This window comes from Pinus tabuliformis, chromosome 2_2, assembly GCF_031772625.1.
Source record: "Pinus tabuliformis cultivar Carrire ecotype Pingquan chromosome 2_2, CPIR1, whole genome shotgun sequence".
NCBI classification, from domain to species: Eukaryota; Viridiplantae; Streptophyta; class Pinopsida; order Pinales; family Pinaceae; genus Pinus; species Pinus tabuliformis.
Window position 1 is genome coordinate 484,308,985 of NC_142300.1, and position 21,852 is coordinate 484,330,836.

The following is a 21,852-nucleotide window of genomic DNA, read 5'->3' on the forward strand; positions in this document are numbered from 1 at the left end:
AACAGGAGGCAATACCAAGGAAATCAATGGCACAAGGATAAGGAGGTAGAAGACAAAAAACAGGGCACTAAAGACAAGAAACAAAAGGGACCCTACAAACCCAAAGCTGAGATCACACCAAGAGTTGTTTTAAACGACCCTGCCTTACAGGCACACAGGGATCACATGCAAACATATGCCATTATATGTAAGTTCATGGGACTATGGCCCACTGAAAAAGCATTACATACATGGATAAAATATCACTAGAAACCTAAAGGGAGCATAGAACTTCATCTTGGGTCAAAGGGATTCTTCATTGTGGTGTTCACAAATATTGAAGACAAGGACAAAGCATTTGAAGGAGGACCCTACTTCTATGCGGAAGCTGGACTCTACATGAGGCCATGGATGATGAATTTTGTCCCGGAACATGAGACTTTTACCTCGGTACTGGTCTGTTAGGCCCCTATACTACTAGTGTAACCCCTTATTGTTATTAGTACAACCCACTTATTATATTGATGTACCCATGTAGTGCCCATATTGTTACTAATGTTCCCCATAGAAGCCCACTATTGTTATTATTTTGCCCTTACATTATTATTGTTATGTCGGCTCTGATTATGTTATGACCCCTTAGACTCCTATATATAGAAAGGAGGTCTTTTCATTTGTATCATCCAAGAATTGTTCATTTATGTAGTGTAAAGGAGGTTGCCCCCTCGAAGAAGTTGAATTCTAAGGCGTTGATCTATCTTTTCTTGAGCTGGTTCCATAACATTTGGTATCAGAGCTTTGGATTCTAGGGTTTCACTGCTCCAAACAGGTCATCATGGCATTTTCGCTATAACGTTTTTTTCTGCGACGTTTCAGAAGTTGCAAAAAAAACCCATTTGAGAAGAAATCGCACTGAACCTCAGGTCCAAATTTCAGAGCTTTTCGAGCTATATTTGCGGAGATATGTTCTGAGGAAGTTGGTCTTTTTGCAGACTCCTGAATTACATTCCAAACAGGTGACCTGGGGAAAATAGTCATAACTTTCTCTTTGAGCATTGGATTGAAATTTCATAAGAAGGTAATGAAATAGGACGGACTGTAGTTTCTTGTATATCTCTTTCAGAGCCAAAGGTTGAAAAATTGACATGTGGCACTTCATACAAGTTCGCTCTTCTAGAAAGGTCTATAATCAGGTCATCTTGGGAGATTGTGCATAACTCTTTTTTGGAGAATCCAATTTGGATCAGACTGGTGGCATTGGAAAGAGGACACAGAGGGCTACTACAGGTAGCAATTTTAGAACTTAAATATCTGCAAGTACAGAGTTACAGTCGTTTCAAGATCGAGGTCCTAAAATCAAGAAAAAGCAAGATGAGGAAGTTTGATGGCAAGGATTCGGTAAATTGGATACTTCAGAAGGAGCAATATTTTGATCTACATGGTGTACCACTGTTACAAAAGGTATGTATTGCATCTTCATATTTAGAACCGGATCAATTTTTATGGTATAAAGGGCTTTGTTCTCGTAAACAACTTGTTACGTGGTCAATTCTCACGGAGGAAATGATAGCACATTATGAGGATACAAAGAGCAACACCTTCTTTAGAGCAACACCACAACAATTGGAAAGAGTAAAAGGGCTTTGTGACATATTTGAAAGTAAAATTATGGCAACAAGGAAGTCTACCCCTCACAACTTTAAAGATGGACGTGTTGTTTCTCCTAGCCTTCCACAACCTACAAGGGCTGCACCACAACAATTGGAAGAAAAAAGAGAAAAAGGGCTTTGTTACAATTGTGACAGAAAATGCACTAAAGGTCATAAGTGTGCTGAGAAGAAATTATTTTACATAGACTATGAAGAGGAGGAAGAAAAGGATCAAGAAACATCAAAAGAAGAGGATATATGCTAGGACCCGACCCCAAAGAAAGAATAAATGAATCAGAACATATGTTAGGCCCCTATACTACTAGTGTAACCCCTTATTGTTATTAGTAAAACCCACTGATTATATTTATGTACCCATGTAGTGCCCATATTGTTACTATTGTGCCCCATAGAAGCCCACTATTGTTATTATTGTGCCCTTACATTATTATTGTTATGTCGGCTCTGATTATGTTATGACCCCCTGGACTCCTATGTACAGAAAGGAGGTCTTTTCATTTGTATCATCCAAGAATTGTTCATTTATGTAATGTAAAGGAGGTTGCCCCCTCAAAGAGGCTGAATTCTAAGGCATTGATCTATCTTTCCTATCTTTTCTGGAGCTGGTTTCATAACATTTGGTATCAGAGCTTTGGATTCTAGGGTTTCACTGCTCCAAATAGGTCATCGTGGCATTTTCGCTATAACTTTTTTTCAGTGATGTTTCAGAAGTCACAGAAAAAAAACCATTTGAGAAGAAATCGCGCTGAACCTTGGGTCCAAATTTCAGAGCTTTTCGCGCCATATTTGCGGAGATATGATCTGAGGAAGTTGGTCATTTTGCAGACTCTTGAATTACATTCAAAATAGGTGACCTAGGGAAAATCGTCATAACTTTCCCTCTGGGGATCGGATTGAAATTTTGTAAGAAGGTACAGAAAGAGGATGGACTGTAGTTTCTTGTATGCAATTTTTAGATCCAAAGGTCGAAACAGTGACTCGTGGCATGTCGTACAAGTTTGCTCTACTGAACTAGTCTATAATCAAGTCACTGTGGGAGATTTCGCATAACTCTTCCTTGGAGAATCCAATTTGGGTCAGATTTGTGGCATTGGAAAGAGGACAAAGAGGGTTACCACAGGTCGCAATTTTAGAACTTAAAGATCCAAAAGTACAGAGTTACAGTCGTTTCAAGATCGAGCTCCTAAAATCAAGAAAAAACAAGATGAGGAAGTTTGATGGCAAGGATCCGGTAAATTGGATACTTCAGATGGAGCAATATTTTGATCTACATGGTGTACCACTGTTACAAAAGGTATGTATTACATCTTCATATTTAGAACCAGATCAATTTTTATGGTATGAAGGGCTTTGTTCTCGTAAACAACTTGTTACGTGGTCAATTTTCACGGAGGAAATGATAGCACATTATGAGGATACAAAGAGCAACACCACAACAATTGGAAAGAGTAAAAGGGCTTTGTGAGATATTGGAAAGAAAAATTATGGAAACCAGGAAGCATACCCCCCATAACTATAAAGATGGAAGTGTTTTTTCTCCCAGCCTTCCACAACCTACAAGGGTTACACCACAACAATTGGAAGAAAAAAGAGAAAAAGGGCTTTGTTACAACTGTGATAGCAAATGCACTAAAGCTCATAAGTGTGCTGAGAAGAAATTATTTTATATAGAATATGAAGAGGAGGAAGAAAATGATCAAGAAACATCAAAAGAAGAAGATATATGCCAGGACCCCACCCCAGAGAAAGAAGAAATGAATCAGACCATATCTTGTAAAGCATTGGCAAGAATTACCACTCCCCAAACTCTCAAGATAGAAGGACATATCAAGAAGAAAATGGTGAAAGAAGTGAAAGATCACATCGAGAAAGAAGAAATGAATCCAACCATATCTTGTAATTCATTGGTCGAAATTACCACTCCTCAAACTATCAAGATAGAAGGACATATCAAGAAGAAAAATGTTCAAGAAGTGAAAGATCACATCGAGCATCAAGAAATGAATCTGACCATATCTTGTAAAGGATTGGAAGAAATTACCATTCCTCAAACTCCAGAGATAGAAGGACATATCAAGAAGAAAAAGGTTCAAGCAGTGAAAGATCACATTGAGCATCAACAACAAGTTCTCCAAATTTTAAAGGATAATGCCACTTCGGTGCACAATCAAATGAAACAACAGGTAGATCAACATCGTAGTGAAAAATGTTTTGATGTAGGTGATTTGGTATTTTTATTGCTACATCTCAAGCAAGCTATTTATGAGAAGGAAATGTTGGCAATACTACATGCACTTAAAAAATGGCAACCTTACCGAATGGGAAGACTCTTCAAGGATGAGGATGTGGAAGCATTGTTTTGTGCTATTTCTATTATCCAACCAAATTGGATAAACAGAGCAAGGGATGAATGGAAGAAGGACGAAGAAGTATGGCCACTTATTCAAAAGTTGCAAAAGATCCCAATTCAAACAATATTGCCAGAAATTGAAGAGGAAGGAAAAATCATATTGGAACCTGGAGCAGTCAAAGAAACAAGAACTCGACAGCTACAAAATCAATCAATTTCAGAGTATCTCATCAAGTGGAAGAACTTACCCGCTAAAGATTCCACATGGGAGGACAATAATTTTATACAGAAGCATCAAGAACTACTCAAGTGTTGAGGACAACGCTTTTTGAAGGAGAGGGGCATGTTAGGCCCCTATACTACTAGTGTAACCCCTTATTGTTATTAGTACAACCCACTTATTATATTGATGTACCCATGTAGTGCCCATATTGTTACTATTGTGCCCCATAGAAGCCCACTATTGTTATTATTGTGCCCTTACATTATTATTGTTATGTCGGCTCTTATTATGTTATGACCCCCTGGACTCCTATATATAGAAAGGAGGTATTTTCATTTGTATCATCCAAGAATTGTTCATTTATGTAATGTAAAGGAGGTTGCCCCCTCGAAGAGGCTGAATTCTAAGGCATTGATCTATCTTTTCTATCTTTTTTGGAGCTGGTTTCATAACAACATATCTTGTAAACTATTGGCAAGAATGACCACTCCTCAAACTCTCAAGATAGAAGGACATATCAAGAATAAAAAGGTGAAAGAAGTGAAAGATCACATCAAGAAAGAAGAAATGAATCAAGCCATATCTTGTAATTCACTGGTCGGAATTACCACTCCTCAAACTATCAAGATAGAAGGACATATCAAGAAGAAAAATGTTCAAGAAGTGAAAGATCACATCGAGCGTCAAGAAATGAATCTGACCATATCTTGTAAAGGATTGGAAGAAACTACCACTCCTCAAACTCTAAAGATAGAAGGACATATCAAGAAGAAAAAGGTTCAAGTAGTGAAAGATCACATTGAGCATCAACAACAATTTCTCCAACTTTTAAAGGATAACACCACTTCGGTGCAAAATCAAATGAAACAACAGGTAGATCAACATCATAGTGAAAAATGTTTTGATGTAGGTGACTGGGTATTTTTAATGCTACATCTAAAGCAAGATATTTATGAGAAGGAAATGTTGGCAATACTACATGCACTTAAAAAATGGTGACCTTACCGAATGGGAAGACTCTTCAAGGATGAGGATGTCGAAGCATTGTTTTGTGCTATTTCTATTATCCAACGAGATTGGATAAACGAAGCAAGGGATGAATGGAAGAAGGACAAAGAAGTATGGCCACTTATTCAAAAGTTGCAAAAGATCCCAATTCAAACAATATTGCCAGATATTGAAAAGGAAGGAAAAATCATATTGGAACCTGGAGTAGTCACATAAACAAGAACCTGACAGCTACGAAATCGATCAATTTTAGAGTATCTCATCAAGTGGAAGAACTTACCCGCTGAAGATTCCACATGGGAGGACAATAATTTTATACAGAAGCATCAAGAACTACTCAAGCGTTGAGGACAATGCTTTTTGAAGGAGAGGGGCATGTTAGGCCCCTATACTACTAGTGTAACCCCTTATTGTTATTAGTACAACCCACTTATTATATTGATGTACCCATGTAGTGCCCATATTGTTACTAATGTTCCCGATAGAAGCCCACTATTGTTATTATTGTGCCCTTACATTATTATTGTTATGTCGGCTCTGATTATGTTATGACTCCTTAGACTCCTATATATAGAAAGGAGGTCTTTTCATTTGTATCATCCAAGAATTGTTCATTTATGTAATGTAAAGGAGGTTGCCCCCTCGAAGAGGCTGAATTCTAAGGCGTTGATCTATCTTTTCTTGAGCTGGTTCCATAACACCCTACAAACCCAAAGCTAAGATCACACCAAGAGTTGTTTTAAACGACCCTGCCTTATAGGCACACAGGGATCACATGCGAACATATGCCATTGTATGTAAGTTCATGTGACTATGGCCCACTGAAAAAGCATTACATACATGGATAAAATATCACTGGAAACCTAAAGGGAGCATCGAATTTCATCTTGGGTCAAAGGGATTCTTCACTGTGGTGTTCACAAATATTGAAGACAAGGACATAGCATTTGAAAGAGGACCCTACTTCTATGTGGAAGCTGGACTCTACATGAGGCCATGGATGATGAATTTTGTCCCGGAACATGAGACTTTTACCTCGGTACCGGTCTGGGTAAGACTCCATTCTTTACCTCTTGATTACTGGCAAAATAAATCGTTAACAACCATATGCAATAAATTAGGTCGTTTTGTCAAAGCTTCTGAAGCCACAAGAAGAGGGAAATACACTTCATTTGCTAGGATATGTGTGGAAATGTATCTATCAAGAGCTCTACCAGATGAAGTGATCTTGGAAGTTTTTAATGAAGAATGGGTGCAAATAATAGACTATGAGCATATCCCATTCAGATGCCGTAGATGTCATGAACATGGACATCTATTTAGAGACTGTCCACTCAGGAAAGTAGTAAATAATAGCAAGGCTAATACAGCGAAGGAAATGGATAGCTTCCAGAAAGTGGTCAATCGAGGAAAAGGAAGCAAGAGAGGACCAAAGCAACATCAAGATGAAGGGCTAAAGGTTAGTCAAAATAAGTTCCAAGTTCTTGAGGAAGATGAAGAGATCAGAAAGGAAGATCACGTTATCGAAGGAAATCCCAGGGAAAGGAAAAAAGAAGAAGAATGTGACAAGAACCAAGAAACTAATTATCAGAAAGAAACCATGATGAGTGAAACAGAACTTGAGATGGATTAGGACATGACCCAGAATGAAATGGACTTGGAGGACCATGAGCTATAGGAGATTCTTGATAAAGAAAATCTAGATCTGGAAGGGTTCTTGATTCAGGGAATCATTGGAGGAGTGGATTCGGTACCTCAAGAAGAGCTCAATAGAATACAACAGTTGTTTTTATGGAAAACACAGGATAATGCATTGGAAAAAGGAAAAAATATAGATAAGCAGGATATTAGAGGGGTGAAGGTGATGAAAACTACTCCGGGACTAGCAACAAGAAACCCAGGTAAGAAAAGAGGCAGGAAAAAGCAGAATGAACTCTTGATGGAGTGTGGCAAGCTAATGATAGATTCAGGTAAGATGAAAGATCTCACCAGCTATTCCTTCACAAATATTTAATTATGAAGTTTACATATTGGAATATCATAGGTCTAGGGAGTAAGAGAAAGCAGAGAATTATTACTAATAGAATGAAACAAGAAATGCCAGACATTATCTTTATCCAAGAAACAAAACGTTCCATTCAAAAATTAAGACAAATCCATAGTAAATGGCTTAGTAGATTTGAGTTTCTAGAAGTTAAAGCAGAGGATACAGCGGGGGGAATCCTCACTCATTGGAACCGTCAAAAAATTAATATAATATATGCTGAGGCTACCAGGAATTATCTATCAGTCGTCATCCAACCTATAGGAGACAGATACCCCTATTTGGTCACAAATGTTTATGGCCCTCAAAGAATAGATGAAAAAATCAAGTTTCTAGACTCATTGGTGGATATCAGGGACAGAAATGTAGGAATACCTTGGATTATGGGAGGGGACTTCAACATGATCAAATCTCTTTCGGAGAAAAAAGGAGGAATCAGAATCCTAAGTAAAGACTCTTTGAAGTTTCAAACCTTTATAGACAAGATGAACCTTGTAGATACTAAAATGAATACTGGCCTCTTTACTTGGAATAATAAAGGAGGAGGAGAGTCTCAGGTGGCCTCAAAGTTAGACAGATTCATGATCTGAGAGGATCTGATGCTAACCGATAAGGAAGTAATAGCAGATGTTCTCCCCTTTGGAGGCTCAGATCACTGGCCGGTTCAACTAGAGATCAAAGATATAGGCATTCTCAGAAACCGACCTTTCAGATTTGAAAACATCTGGCTCTCCCACCCAGATTTCTTCAACAATATTAAAAAATGGTGGACAGAGATTTACAGATTCAGGGAACAAGAATGTCTCTTCTTCATAAAAGATTAAAGCATATCAAACTCAGACTAAAGGATTGGAACATAAATTATTTTGGCAATATTTTTGTGGAGAAAAAATCAGTTGAAAACAAAATGAAGGTTCTCAACCAAGCTCTGATCAAGGAAGAAAAAAATCTAGAGTCCAATGGCTAAAAGAAGGGGAGTGTAACACGAAATTTTTTCACAGGTCCACCATGGTGAATAGAACGCATAACATAATATCTTCAATTAAGAACGAAGAAGGGAATCTTCTCACCTCCCATAAGAATATTGAAGCTGTGTTAGTTCAGCACTTCAAAACATTACTCAGGAAAATAATTTGGATAGAGAATAGTCCATGTGTGAGGTAACTAGAGACATACCAAAAATGGTATCCAGAGAGGACAATTTCAATCTAAATAGGCAAGTTTCTGAAAAGGAGGTAGATGATATCCTCAAAGAAATGCAGAATGGAAAAGCACCAAGCCCGGATGGTTTTAATGTGGATTTTTTCAAAGCATGCTGGAATATTGTTAAACATGATATTTTAAATGTGGTGGAGGATTCCAGGTTGAATAGGACCATTTTGAAAGTGCTTAATACCTCCTTTATATCCCCTGTCCCTAAGCAAGACGATGCTCAAACACCGGATAAGTTTAGACCCATAGCTCTATGCAATGTGGTTTACAAGATAATATCCAAAGTAGTGGCGAATAGACTTAAGCCTTTGCTTCCTACCCTAGTTTCAGGGGAACAATCTAGCTATGTGGAAGGCAGACAAATTTTAGACAACATCATTCAAGACCATGAGGTGGTTCACTCGTTAAATAGCAAAAGGTAGGCTGGAATGATCATGCAATTAGATATAGCCAAAGCTTATGATAAGGTAAACTAGACCTATATGAAGAGGGTACTTATTGCTTTTGGTTTTGATCATAATTGGGTCAGGTGGGTGATGGCCTTAGTTACTTCCTCCAGCTTCTCTATTTTGGTGAATGGCTCTCTCTTCAAGATTTTCAGCCCTTCTAGAGGCCTCAGACAGGGAGACCCACTCTCTCCATTTCTTTTCATTCTCATGATGGAAGGACTTGGTAGGTCCATCAAGCATGCTAAAGTAACAGGTAAGATTAAAGGCCTTCTACTAACAGAGAATGGTCAGGCTCTAACCCATCAACAATTTGTAGATGATACAATGCTACAAGGAATCCCCACTGTCAAAGAAGCTATAGCTTATAAACAAATCCTGAACGTCTTTGCCATGGCCACAGGTATGGAAGTTAACCTCTCCAAATCAAATTTTTTTTCTTTAATACCAATATTGCGATCCAAAGGAATATTTCCAGAATTCTTGGCTTTCAAAGGGATTCCCTTCCCTCAAAATATTTGGGAATCCCTCTAACGGCTAAACCAATGCTCAAAAGCATTTGGGAACCCTTGATGAATAAGTTGCAGGATAAAGTCAGTAAATGGACCTTCAGATCTTTAAATCTTGCAAGTAGGTTGGTTCTCACTAAAGCTGTTCTGCAAGCCATCCCTATTTTTATGTTATCTGCCCTCCCAGCTCCAAAAGGAGTCCTACAGAAACTCAGAAATATACAAAGAAACTTCCTTTGGGGTAAGGAGGAGAGGAAGAAGAAATGGGCCTTAGTGTCTTGGGAGAAAATTTGCAGACCCAAAAACCATGGAGGGCTTGGCTTGGACAATCAGGAAATACTCAGCAAGGTTTTAGGGGCTAAACTATGGTGGCGTTGGGTTTAGAATCCAAAAAATCAATGGGCAAATATCTGGAAAGAAAAATATGCAAGATCTTGGAAAAATAGTGATCTCATAAGAATGTCAGGTAATATTAAGGGCTCATACATCTGGAACAAATCCTAGGAAAGCATAAGATTAGTTCAAGAAAATAGTTTCTGGGAAATCAAAGAAGGGAATCAAGCCCTTTTTTGGGAATATAAGTGGCAACACGAACCAATATTGTTAAAAGAAGACTTCCTCGACCTTAAACATGAGACAGATTCGCAAGGTTTAATTAAAGTAAAGGACTTCTGGGATAATACTCAGCAGATGGAGAAATGGAGAATTTGGAAAAACAATGATTGTAGAAACAATAACCCCTTGAAAACAAAAGCAGAGGAGCTTAGGAAAATGTTGGAACAAAGAATGATCTTAGTTTCAGAGGGACAAGACTAGATAAGATGGGGCAATAATAAAGAGGGCACCTTTAATCTCAAAGAAGCAAAAGGCATTCTCCTTGAGTTGAATCCCCAGGTTCCAGACAAAATCTGGCAGAAACTTTGGAGGCACCGGGGGTGGATGAAAATTAAACTCTTCATGTGGTTGGTTTACCACAGGAAAATCCTGACTTGGGACAACATTAGGAAGAGGGGTGTTTTGGGGCCTTCTAGATGCCTACTCTGTGGGGAGCAAGAAGAAACAATGGAGCATCTACTCAACAACTGCATTTTCACCTCCTGGTTATGGGACATATTTGCCAAAATATTTCAACAATCCGATAGGGACAGAGGAAGCATCATCAATACCCTCATTAGTTGGAGGGGAAATTTTTCAGATCATGAAATTCTCAACTTAGCCTGGGCCCTTACACCAAGCTTCATTATATGGAATGTTTGGAAGGAGAGGAACAAAAGAATATTCAAGGAGGAAAAAAAATCGCCCATATTGCCTATTTGAGACTATATTGAAACAACTTAAGGAGATAGTGGGTACCACTATTCGCAACCACTCTAATAATCCTCCCTCAGATTTGGATAGGAAAATTCTCAGTCAGCTGGGGCTGCAGGGACTAACTCCTCAAGGTCTTAATAGGAAGGTTACAACAAGGGATAGGGAGAAGGATTTCTGGCATCCTCCCCCAGAAGGATATCTAAAATACAATATTGATGGAGTGTCTAAAGGTAACCCAGGAACTGCTAAGTATGGAGGAGTCCTTAGGGATGCTAAAGGAAGTATTATCTTAATTTTCCATTGTCACCTGGGTATAGCAACCAATAACATGGCTGAACTAATGGATTTGGAGCAATGCCTGGATTTTCTCAGTCAGGATAATTGCTATAATGTGATAGTTGAAGCGGATTCAGAACCAGTAATCACCTTAGTGAAAAGAATAAATAGTGGAACAGTGCCGGAGAAAGTCTCTAAACACTGGAAATTAATCAAGGTATTCCAAAGAATTCAGGATCACCTACAAAACTTGCGCACTATCAGCTTGCAGCATGTTTGCAGAAAGGCCAACAAGCTGGTAGATCTTCTTGCCAATCAGGGGGTCAACAGTACAGAAGTCAAGGGTTCGATGGAGTGGCAGGAGCGGTGACAAAGCAGATTAAGAACTCTTAGCTGTGAACAAGAGGAAGAAGATAGGAGAGTGTTCAGACACAAAGCCATGGAGGCAAGCTCTTAATCTCTTGGACTTCGCATGTGTCATCAGTTTCTAGCAAATAGGTCTTTGAGGTGGGGACAAATATGGATGGTCGATAGATACCTTGGTATCAGTGAGATAGTCAGTACTGGTCATCGGGAGGAGTGCAAAGGTTACCAAAGTTCCTTAAAGCATGTTCAGGCTAAGAAGATGAGCAGACATGGAAGGAATCCCTATTTTACTGGTAGCCGGAACCTTCACTTTTTATGCCTCGGAGAGGAAAACTGCTTCCTTGGCAGTATTGGAATGATCGCACTACTCTAAAGTGGAAAGTGGTTTTAGTGATTTTGCAGCAATCCCATACATCTTCCCACACGTGGCAAAGGGAGGATTTTGAAAACCACCCTCCATCGCACATTAACGTCTGGTTAACTTGGGCGATGTGATATTATTGTCAACAATTGGATCTCTCAATATGGATCAATGGTCATGATTGGTCGTGCAGCTTGGAGGAGTGGCTTGGTAAACCTCGGTCATCTTGGCTGTGCGATATCTTCCAGGACCGTTGGTTTAGACTTCATAATAGATGGCTCAGATCAAAGGGTCACTTCAGGTGTATGTTGGGCGATAGATCTCGCAGGTTTCTAGGGGAGAGTTGTAATTTCAGGTTATCTGAATTTTGGGACAAGATTAATGATTATCTTCCGGGCATGTTGTGTCGTGAGGTCGGCATCGATGGATTTCGGGCAGATCATATGTACGATGTTTATTCCACAATTCGGACACGAAATCAGTTTAGTTGGGATTTTATTTTTTCATTGGGTCCGTTTTTGGAATCAAAGAATATGCCTTCCTCTGTCTTGATATGATTCTAATCAGCTAGATCATTTTGGGTGGTTCAAGCAGTGGTTTGTTGTTTTTTTCGGAGGTCTCGCAGTTAAGTTAGTGGGCCCTTGGCTAGGCACCCATGCCCTGGGAGGATGGTTGATTATTTGATCCTCAGGTCTCTTGGGGTAGTTGTAATATATGTAACTTGTGTCTATGTTTATAAAGAATAGAAGGTATGACTCTTGCTTTAGCAAAAAAAAAAGTCCAATTCACTTTTTCCTGCTAAGATGTTGACTCCATTTCTTTTGGGATGGTAGTTAATATACTCTAATTTCTTTGGTCTCCTGAGGACAATAATTTATTTTTCATCTTTTTGTAAGTATTTGCTCCATGAAGTAATATATGTTGAGTCTCTTAGAAGAGTTCATCAAAGCCCAAAACCTATGGGCCTTTGCAAAACACCTCCTCTCTATAACACAATCAATGAGGATTTTGGAATAAATGGCCCTCTACTTTAAGTAAGCCATAAATTGAAGTAGCCCCCAAAATTCTAGGGTTACATCCTTTATCTTTCACTCTTTTTGGAGTAGATCCCATTATGCCAAAGTGTTGAACTTGAGAGCTATGATACCACTTGTAGCAGAACCCCTCACATCAACAGCTGCCTTGTTCTTTTCTTCTTCTTTTTTTCTCTTTTTCCTTTTTATTTAATCTTAAAATCCAATAGACTTGAGTTTTTTTATAGTGGACATTAACAATCATCACTATCACTCCTCGTGAATGTAAGTAGTCCTATTTAGTGATACACAATTGTCAAAGATAGTATGGTCTTCTCATCTAGAGAAGAGGCTAGGTATATATTCAGTTTATGTACGACAACAGTTGGTAATCGCTGTGTTATAAGCCATGTTAAAATCTCATGATAAATTTAATCTTGTAAAAGTATAAAATGAGAGCTTCTATTTAGGTAGATATATGAAGTCATAGTAAATTGTTTATAAAACAATACCATTTACCTAATGGCTCTCTCCACCTATTCTAGGTTCCTTATCAGTACTCATGTTTTGAAATTCTAAAGCATCTCAATTCAAATTTTTTCATCTTATATTGTTTCTCTTTCTGATCTATGTTTACTCCTCATATTCATGTTCTGAAAGAAAATCTAATAGACTACATATATCATTCAAATCTCTGTATTGCATTGAATGTCTCTGTTTTAAGCAGCAACAAGGAAATTCAACAAACTATATAAGCTATTCAAAGCTTCATTCTTTATTATTGAATTTTTTTCTTTGCTTTCTAATACACAACATAATGGTACATCAATTGCACCTCAACCTAAAATTATTTTGGCAAGTACATGCCTCATTTATATTTTCCTATCTTCTTCATTCCACTACTAGTGACTATTGATAAGTACACATACAGTGACCTAATTGAAATATAAGGCAAATAGTTTGGTCTTATACAATGGAAAGGGTACAAAACTTCCAACATTTCAGGTCAATCAATTTCCCTACTAACAATATTTTGTTTTTGGGTAATTTGATCCTTAGAGTGTATTGCCATAAGAAATTATGTTTTATGAAGTGAACTAAGGATGAGAAGTTAGAAGAAAATTATGGATGAAATTGTAATTCTAGTTGATAGGGAGGTTCACATAGGTAACCTTATCGGTGAGAAAAAAATCATTAATACAAGATAAAACAATGAAGGAAAGCTTCAATTTTCTCTTTGTTTGCTTACTTTTTCATTTACTTTTGTCCTCGTTTCACTGTTTGAATGGGACAAGTTACCCTTAATAGTTAAACTACAAAATAAACATTTTAGGAATATTGTTAAAAGTACCAATGTACCATCTAAAATGTATTCAATACAATTTGGACATATGCCTCTTATGAGTGGTAACCTTAGATGAATACAATGGATACCTATATATCTACTTACCTGATAACAGGGGTGTATAGTACTAATATTATATTATGTATAATCTTATTTACTAAAAAAATCCTCTAAATTCATTTTTCAAGATTAATGGAGGCAATCATTAGCACTTCGGATAAATGGAAAACATAAATTCCATAATTCAATAAAAGGTTTATTTTACACAACTCAAAATGGATTTTATCCATTGTTGAATGTAACTAAAATGTGATGGAAAACCTGGGAACTTTACAAGTAATTACAATGTTTCTTTTGTGAGAGAAACAAAATTTATTATGCAATAAGAACTAATTCCAACTCCCTATAGAGCATGTTGGAATAGTGAAGGATACCCATTAACTGGTATCGTCGCCCATAATCAATATTATTGTTAAACCGCCATGTCCTTTAATGAAAATAGTAGATAAACAGAGAGATAGGTTCAGGTATGACACAAGGATAACCCGCATCACAAGGCTACATTGAAACATATTGTAAGCAACCAATGTAACCCTCCTAAGGATACTAATAAACATGAATTAAAGGTATCACTATATAAGAAATTTTTTTCATATCAATTTTTAAAAGACACAAACCATGTTCAAAAACATAGAACAAAATTGCACCTGCCATCATGAACAATCGCTCAGAAAATTGACCCAACCAGTAGTACCACTGTGGAAATCAGAAGGTAAAGCACATTACATTTACAATGTGTGTTAGGGCATTTAAATTCACCATTTGGGTCAATTTGTCATGCCTTACATTCTCAGCTAGAAATAACCTAGGATATGTCAGCAAGAAAAACTTGTAATGTCAACCAGGAAACACACAAATAATAATGGAAATTCTACACTTCAATTTTAAAACCTTTGTATACTCTACTCATTGTTTTTCAATAGTTTAGTGATATTCCGGTGAAAGAAAGGGATAAACAACATTAAAAAAACATAAACATAGCATAAACCATGTTAGGATAGTTAGAATAAAAAATTTATAAAAATTAGAAAATACATTTTTTTGCCATAAAATAATACACATATATCTTTAACATAAACATATAATGTCAGTTGACACATCACTGTTATCAAGGAAAACCACGCCACCTGAAATAACCCGCTGGTGGTCCGTAAGGGAGAAGGCTTTCACTCCTGCCAGATGCCTCTGGGTCTTGGGCCGTTAACCTGTTTCCTTACGTCCGAGGAAGACGAGCTCTTAGCAAAACTGCTTCTGCTTGGCTAAGAGCTCGTCTTCCTCGGACGTAAGGAAACAGGTTAACGGCCCAAGACCCAGAGGCATCTAGCAGGAGTGAAACCCTGCTCCCTTACGGACCACCAGCGGGTTATTTCAGGTGGCATGGTTTTCCTTGATAACAGTGATGTGTCAACTGACATTCGCGGATAGCAGCCAGAGATGGTTGTCCTCACTGTTGGTTTGACAAACTGAGTTTGATAGGTTTTTCCACCTTTTGAAAAAAAAAAAAAAAAAAAAACATAAACATATACTATACGGCCTGGAGTATGCCGTAAAACTGCTTCTGCTTGGCTAAGAGCTCGTCTTCCTCGGACGTAAGGAAACAGGTTAACGGCCAAAGACCCAAAGGCATCTGGCAGGAGTGAAAGCCTGCTCCCTTACGGACCACCAGCGGGTTATTACAGGTGGCGTGGTTTTCCTTGATAACAGTGATGAGTCAAACCGACATTCGCGGATAGCAGCCAGAGATGGCTGTCCTCTCTGTTGGTTTGACACCTGAGTTTGATAGGTTTTGCCACCTTCGAAAAAAAAAAAAAAACATAAACATATACTATTTAAATAAAAGCAAATATTAAAGCCTGAATTCGAAATATCATAGCGCTTAATTATTGACGTGTCAATATAATATTTCACAAGTAAATACGTCTTTAACATAAACATATACTATTTAAATAAAAGCAAATATTAAAGCCTGAATTCGAAATATCATAGCGCTTAATTATTGACGTGTCAATATAATATTTCACAAGTAAATACGTGCCATCAAATTCTAGGCCGGTTACCCTAGTGCAAGTGCATTTTAACTCTTTGACATTTTAACTCTTTGACAGATAGTAATGACCTTTTCATTAAAAAGTGAACCATCAAAAATGCTTTTCTCTACCTTTGAAAACCCATTATAAGAAACGGTTTTTAAAATATTTTAAAATAAAATAAGGTCAAAATTCCCTCTAACTAACAAAATCCCCTCAAATTCAAACCCTTAGTGTGAATATTGCTCTTATTAAGCTATAAGGCAAGTGGTTATAACCCATTACTATAGGGAGCAGCATGTTCATGGGCAACGATTATAGGCATGAATTTGTGATTTCTCGCATTCACCTTTTTATGTATTTAGTTTTTTCTAAACTTGCTTAAATTTATTTTTTCCTTTAATTTAATTAAATAATATGCCTGGGGATTTTGTTTTTTTTTTAAGTTCCTTAAAATTATGTTCCACTTCATTTCAATAATACGGTTGTGTTTGTTTTTATTTATTAATATGCTTGGGGATTTAGTATTTTTTTTCTAAGTTGCTTAAAATTATGTTTCCCTTTATTTAAATAATACACTTATGTTTGTTTTTATTTATTGGTGGTATGTGTTTGCTTTTAATTTTTATTAATATTAATTTTCTTAGAATTTAATATTAATATTATTCTTAAAATAATGTTTTGAATTCAGTTTTATGATTATTTGTGAAATAATGTGTTTTTCTAAGCTTTTGAATGATTATATTCGTTTGTTATTTATTTATTTTTTATTTTTTTAAATTTTGTTTTTGTTTTCATTTATTTTTAAAGTAAATTGTTATTTTAATATGTTAGTTTTGAATTTTTTAATAATTTCTTAAAAATTATTTTATAAATTATAGTTTGAAAAATATAACAATTTTAAATAATAATAATTATTTATTTTTAAAATTATGGTGAAGTCAAATATCAAATTGATGTATGAGATTTTTGATTTTTTAGATAAAGGTAATGATTTGACACATGCTTGAGGTGCAAAGGAAAAATTATTATTCTTATTATTATTTAGGATTACAAAAAAAATTATCCAAAAAGTATATATTACTAACATAGCCTTTTATTTGAAAGTTGATTTTAAATTTTGGTGTAATGGTACTCACCCTTGAATATTGTTTCAAAAAAGTTGTAATTTTTTAAACTGGCATGGCCCCAAGTGACAGAAAAAATGTTAGAGAATTTGTTTTTGATGGAGTGTTATTTATTTATGTAATTTTATTTATTTATTATAAATATGTGTGTTTTTTTTAAGTTGATAATTTTCTATTAATTCATAGAAAGATTATATCGCGACGAGAGCTCATTTTCCAGCATGTTAAGGCCTCATTGGCCTCATCCCTACCGGATTTGTTGGCCATCACATATAAACATAAGAAAACCGATAATAACTAAAAAAAAGAGTAAAAGACCACATATCAATGGTCTATAGGCCCAAAACCGAGCAAATAAAAGAATGTATCCAACTCTCTTCCCTACATATTAGCATTGTTGGGATCTTGAGCAGTCTAACCATCCTCATCTAGGTGATGAAAAGCATCAGGAACATGAGATTCCATATGAGCCACATGTCCTTCAAAGTTGTCCATCTAGTCTTGCATTCACTTCTAGTTGTGAAACTGAGAGTACTTCGAGTCCAGGTTGTGCCACATTCCAATTATTGTGGTTGTCTCGAGCCTGCTGGTCCACTGCTGCTTGCACAAGGTGAATTTGGGCTTCTATGGAGTTGAAAGTGGGTGGTAAATCCAGTCTCTCAGGTGAACCACTTAGAGGTTACCCCAACTCTCCTTCATCAACCAATGTGCCCCTTTGAGGGTGATCTATATGGCCCTTTTGGCCCAAACCACGCAGAAGTCTGCCTCTTTGCCTCTACATGGAAGGCCCTCGAATACTGCTTCTTTGGCCAATAGCAAAGTACCCCCCACTATTATACAGGCAAATCTTTTGCCACACCCATGCACTAGCTTAGATATTGTCACCTTTCTCCGTCTTTTTCGGGAAATATATAGCTTCCCAGGAGCCCTTGAAAGACGCTCAGAGATGTCATGATATGCTACAGACTCTTGCAAGTGTAGAGAGAGACTAGAATTTTCACTTTCCCCCTTTTGGTCATTCAACATTGAGCAGAGAGGTAGACCACAAGTCCAACCTTCACATGAATATCATGTCGAGCCTTGTCAATAAAATTCCTCTTCTGGCAAGGCTCTCCCTTTGTGCCTTGGAGCTAGGGAGCTTCTACCCACACAAACACTTAGTGAATAGTTGGACAGAGAGAAACGTGAGAGCCCCCAGGAGGAAAACCACTTTGAAAGGGAAAAGCACAACCACTGGGACCTCTACACCAAGAACATAATGCTAATTCAAACAAAGTTAACTGAGAGATGAACCATGCACCGAGAGCATTCCACGCAGAAGTTTCTACAGAATGGGTTAGAGACTAAATTACCTGTGGCAATTCGTTAGTAGCCAACCCAACTCCTCCTCCATTGCATTGCACTATCAACCAGTGAATCTCCTTCTAAAATTTCTTAAAATACATACCAGACTCACTGAGATAATCAAATCCCAGTAGAAATTCAATCTCGAGTCCCAAATTACCCCCTGAGAAGCTTGAAGCCACACTTGACCATCCTCATGCGCCTGGAACAGAAATAAGGTATGGTAATAAGAAGTGAATAAGTTAGGCTCTCCAAAGAGGCCACTCGTAAATCTAGTTCAGGCAGTGCCTTTTACAGAACCAATTTCATCTCCTGCAGCCTAAAAATGCTCACCGTTAGGAATGCCATGGGTATTAAAACCCATACATCCTCGAGAATTTTCTTCTGCAACCCTGGAGGATCTGCTTGAACAACGAGTCTCATCGTAATTATTGCCGCGTGGGGGCCAATAATTACCCTTGTCCTAAGGATTTTCCATGTTCGTCACCCCATCCAAGAATTATAAATACGTATTTAAAATTAAGTGTATATGGAGAATTTCACAACACATTTTATTATATCTATTTATTTTATAATTTTAGCTTTGAAAACGTTTATTTAATTATTTATTTGACTTCATAGTGCTAAATATCTTGTGATATATGCTCCTTGAGATGTAATGAATTACAAAATTATGTTGTTAATAAGTGATGGTTTCCATGTGGTTTGACACGTGAGTAGTATGGGAATTATAAAGGATACAAAATTTAGCAAGAGAATTTGGGCATTATAAAGAATACAAGATTTAACAGAAGATTTTTTGGGATCATAGAGACACTATGTTAAGTCATGATTATACTAAGACAATGGTTTCCTAATTTTTCGAATGGCATGTTCTACTTGTTCAAATGGAAAAGAATACACCACCTTACTTGGTATAATAGATTTATAGCTTCACAAGTTAGGATATTCTTTCCAAAATTATAACTTGGCTCTGAATGGTTTTTTACGTAATATGTGAACTAATAGTGAAATAGTCAAGCTTAGGTTACTCAATGAATAAATAGAATATGCTTATAAGCTTAGTGATAAAAGAATTTGCATGTAACGTGGTAGATGTTAATTTTTTGCATTAGATCATGTCACATTATGTTGTGATGTGCTAAGAGGTCATGCCTAATAATATTCCCTTTCCTTATTATCTTGTAGGTGTATATTGAGGATGGTCTTTGGACACATGTAGATGGGACAAAATTGATCCTAACATAAGCATGTTTTCATAGAAACTAGTATTTTAGTTTCATATGCATTTTCTAATTGAAGAATATTTGAATTTTGTTCATATCATTGGTTGGTCATTGCAAGTAATTGAGTACAAAATATTAAATTTCAACTTTACATTTAATATGAGGCTTAAAAAAACCTTAAGAGCTTCCCCAACATGTACTCAACTCATTAAACACATTCATAATTTTTAACCTTGTAAATACTAATGTACCAAAATAAGATAAATATAAAGAAATATAAAGAATTACTAAATAACCTTGGATGGGCCACGAGATTACATCATGGTTTCTCAATTGTAAATTCTCTCTTATCATCACTTCATGTATTAACTTAACTATAACCCATCTGAAACTAAATCAAGACAATCTTGAGGGATAATTTGTAATGTGCTTATTTTTTGCATGGTATTACACATCAAATATGTTGAATATTCATTGGTTTAAATGGTTTCATTGGTTTTGTGTAGACTTCTTATGGGTTCAGTTTCCAAAACATATAAAACCATTGATCATTCCATAATGGGAAAAAGCAAGGCATTATCACATAACATCTTATACAAGATATGAGAAATAGGAAACCAAATTAGTGATAAAACCAAATAATTCAGGGTAGCTTGACACAAATGACAAAAAGAATATTTCAAAGCATAGAAGAGAATCCAATCTTGTAAGCATTATCAACCATTCCTGTGATACATGAGACTCATAATAACAACCTCATAATATTTGAAATGATCTATCAAACAATATTATATGGAAAATATGTCAAGAAAGGTAACCATCGATGATAAAGCTCAAAAGATAAAGAAATGTCTCTATGTCTAAAAACCTATGACGTGTTGAGGCCTTAACAAATGGAAATCAATTAGTAAAATTAATGAATGTGTACATGCAATCATTAACACATGAGTCAAGAAATAATAAATATTTTATTCACTCATGGAAATCTATGTGTATATGAACTGGATCCTTGTAAAACCATTACTTGTGAGGGGATCATTGATTGATCTTGCCAAGAGGTGTGGGAAACCCTACCAACCATAGAAAAAAATAAAATAATGAGGTTTTTTCTCGTTAGAATGTGAAGAAATGATCATTGCTAAAATAATAATTCTACGGATTATTTGTATTTGGTGTAAAATGTTTTTACTAAGCATCACATTGAAGCAATGGTCATTGCTAAAATAATAATTCTACGAATTATTTGTATTTGGTGTAAAATGTTTTTACTAAGCATCACATTCAATAACTTTTAAGTGTTGCCCCCTTATTGATAAGCATCCATTCCTCAGATGGTGTCATCACAATGTCACAAACTTTCTCCATTACCAAGAAAACATTCATAGATTATTTGGGTATTATATGTACCATTCTTCCATTAGTTATACTTTAGTTAGCAAAAACCCTAACATATCATTCGAAGACAAAGTGCATTGATTTGAGATACTGCTAGATTTGTTAAGTGCTAGATGATGGTTGCTACAGTTGGGGAAAATACACAATGGAAATAATGTAGCTGGTATGTTAGCAAATATTTTGCTAAGGGATAAGAAAGACTTTTGTAGAGCCTTGATTGGATTGATGCAAATGTGATGAAAGGCTTCCTAGGAAAGGATTAGTAGAATGGAGATAGAAACAATAACAAAATATTTTCTCAAGCTTTTGTTTGATCTCAAGTGGGAGCTTGTTATATGTGAGGCCAAATTAAATTAAAAGAGATATAATGTTTTTTTTTACTTCTTCAACTTTTTTCAATGTTACATAAAAAGTTAAATGAATCCTGGTGGTATTGAGCAAGTGGCATTTATGATCTATACTATTAGCCATGATATTCCATGACATAATGTGTATAAATATGCTAAGAGTTCTCATTTGTAAGAAGAGAAAAGTGAACTGGTGAAAAGTGAATGGGTGGA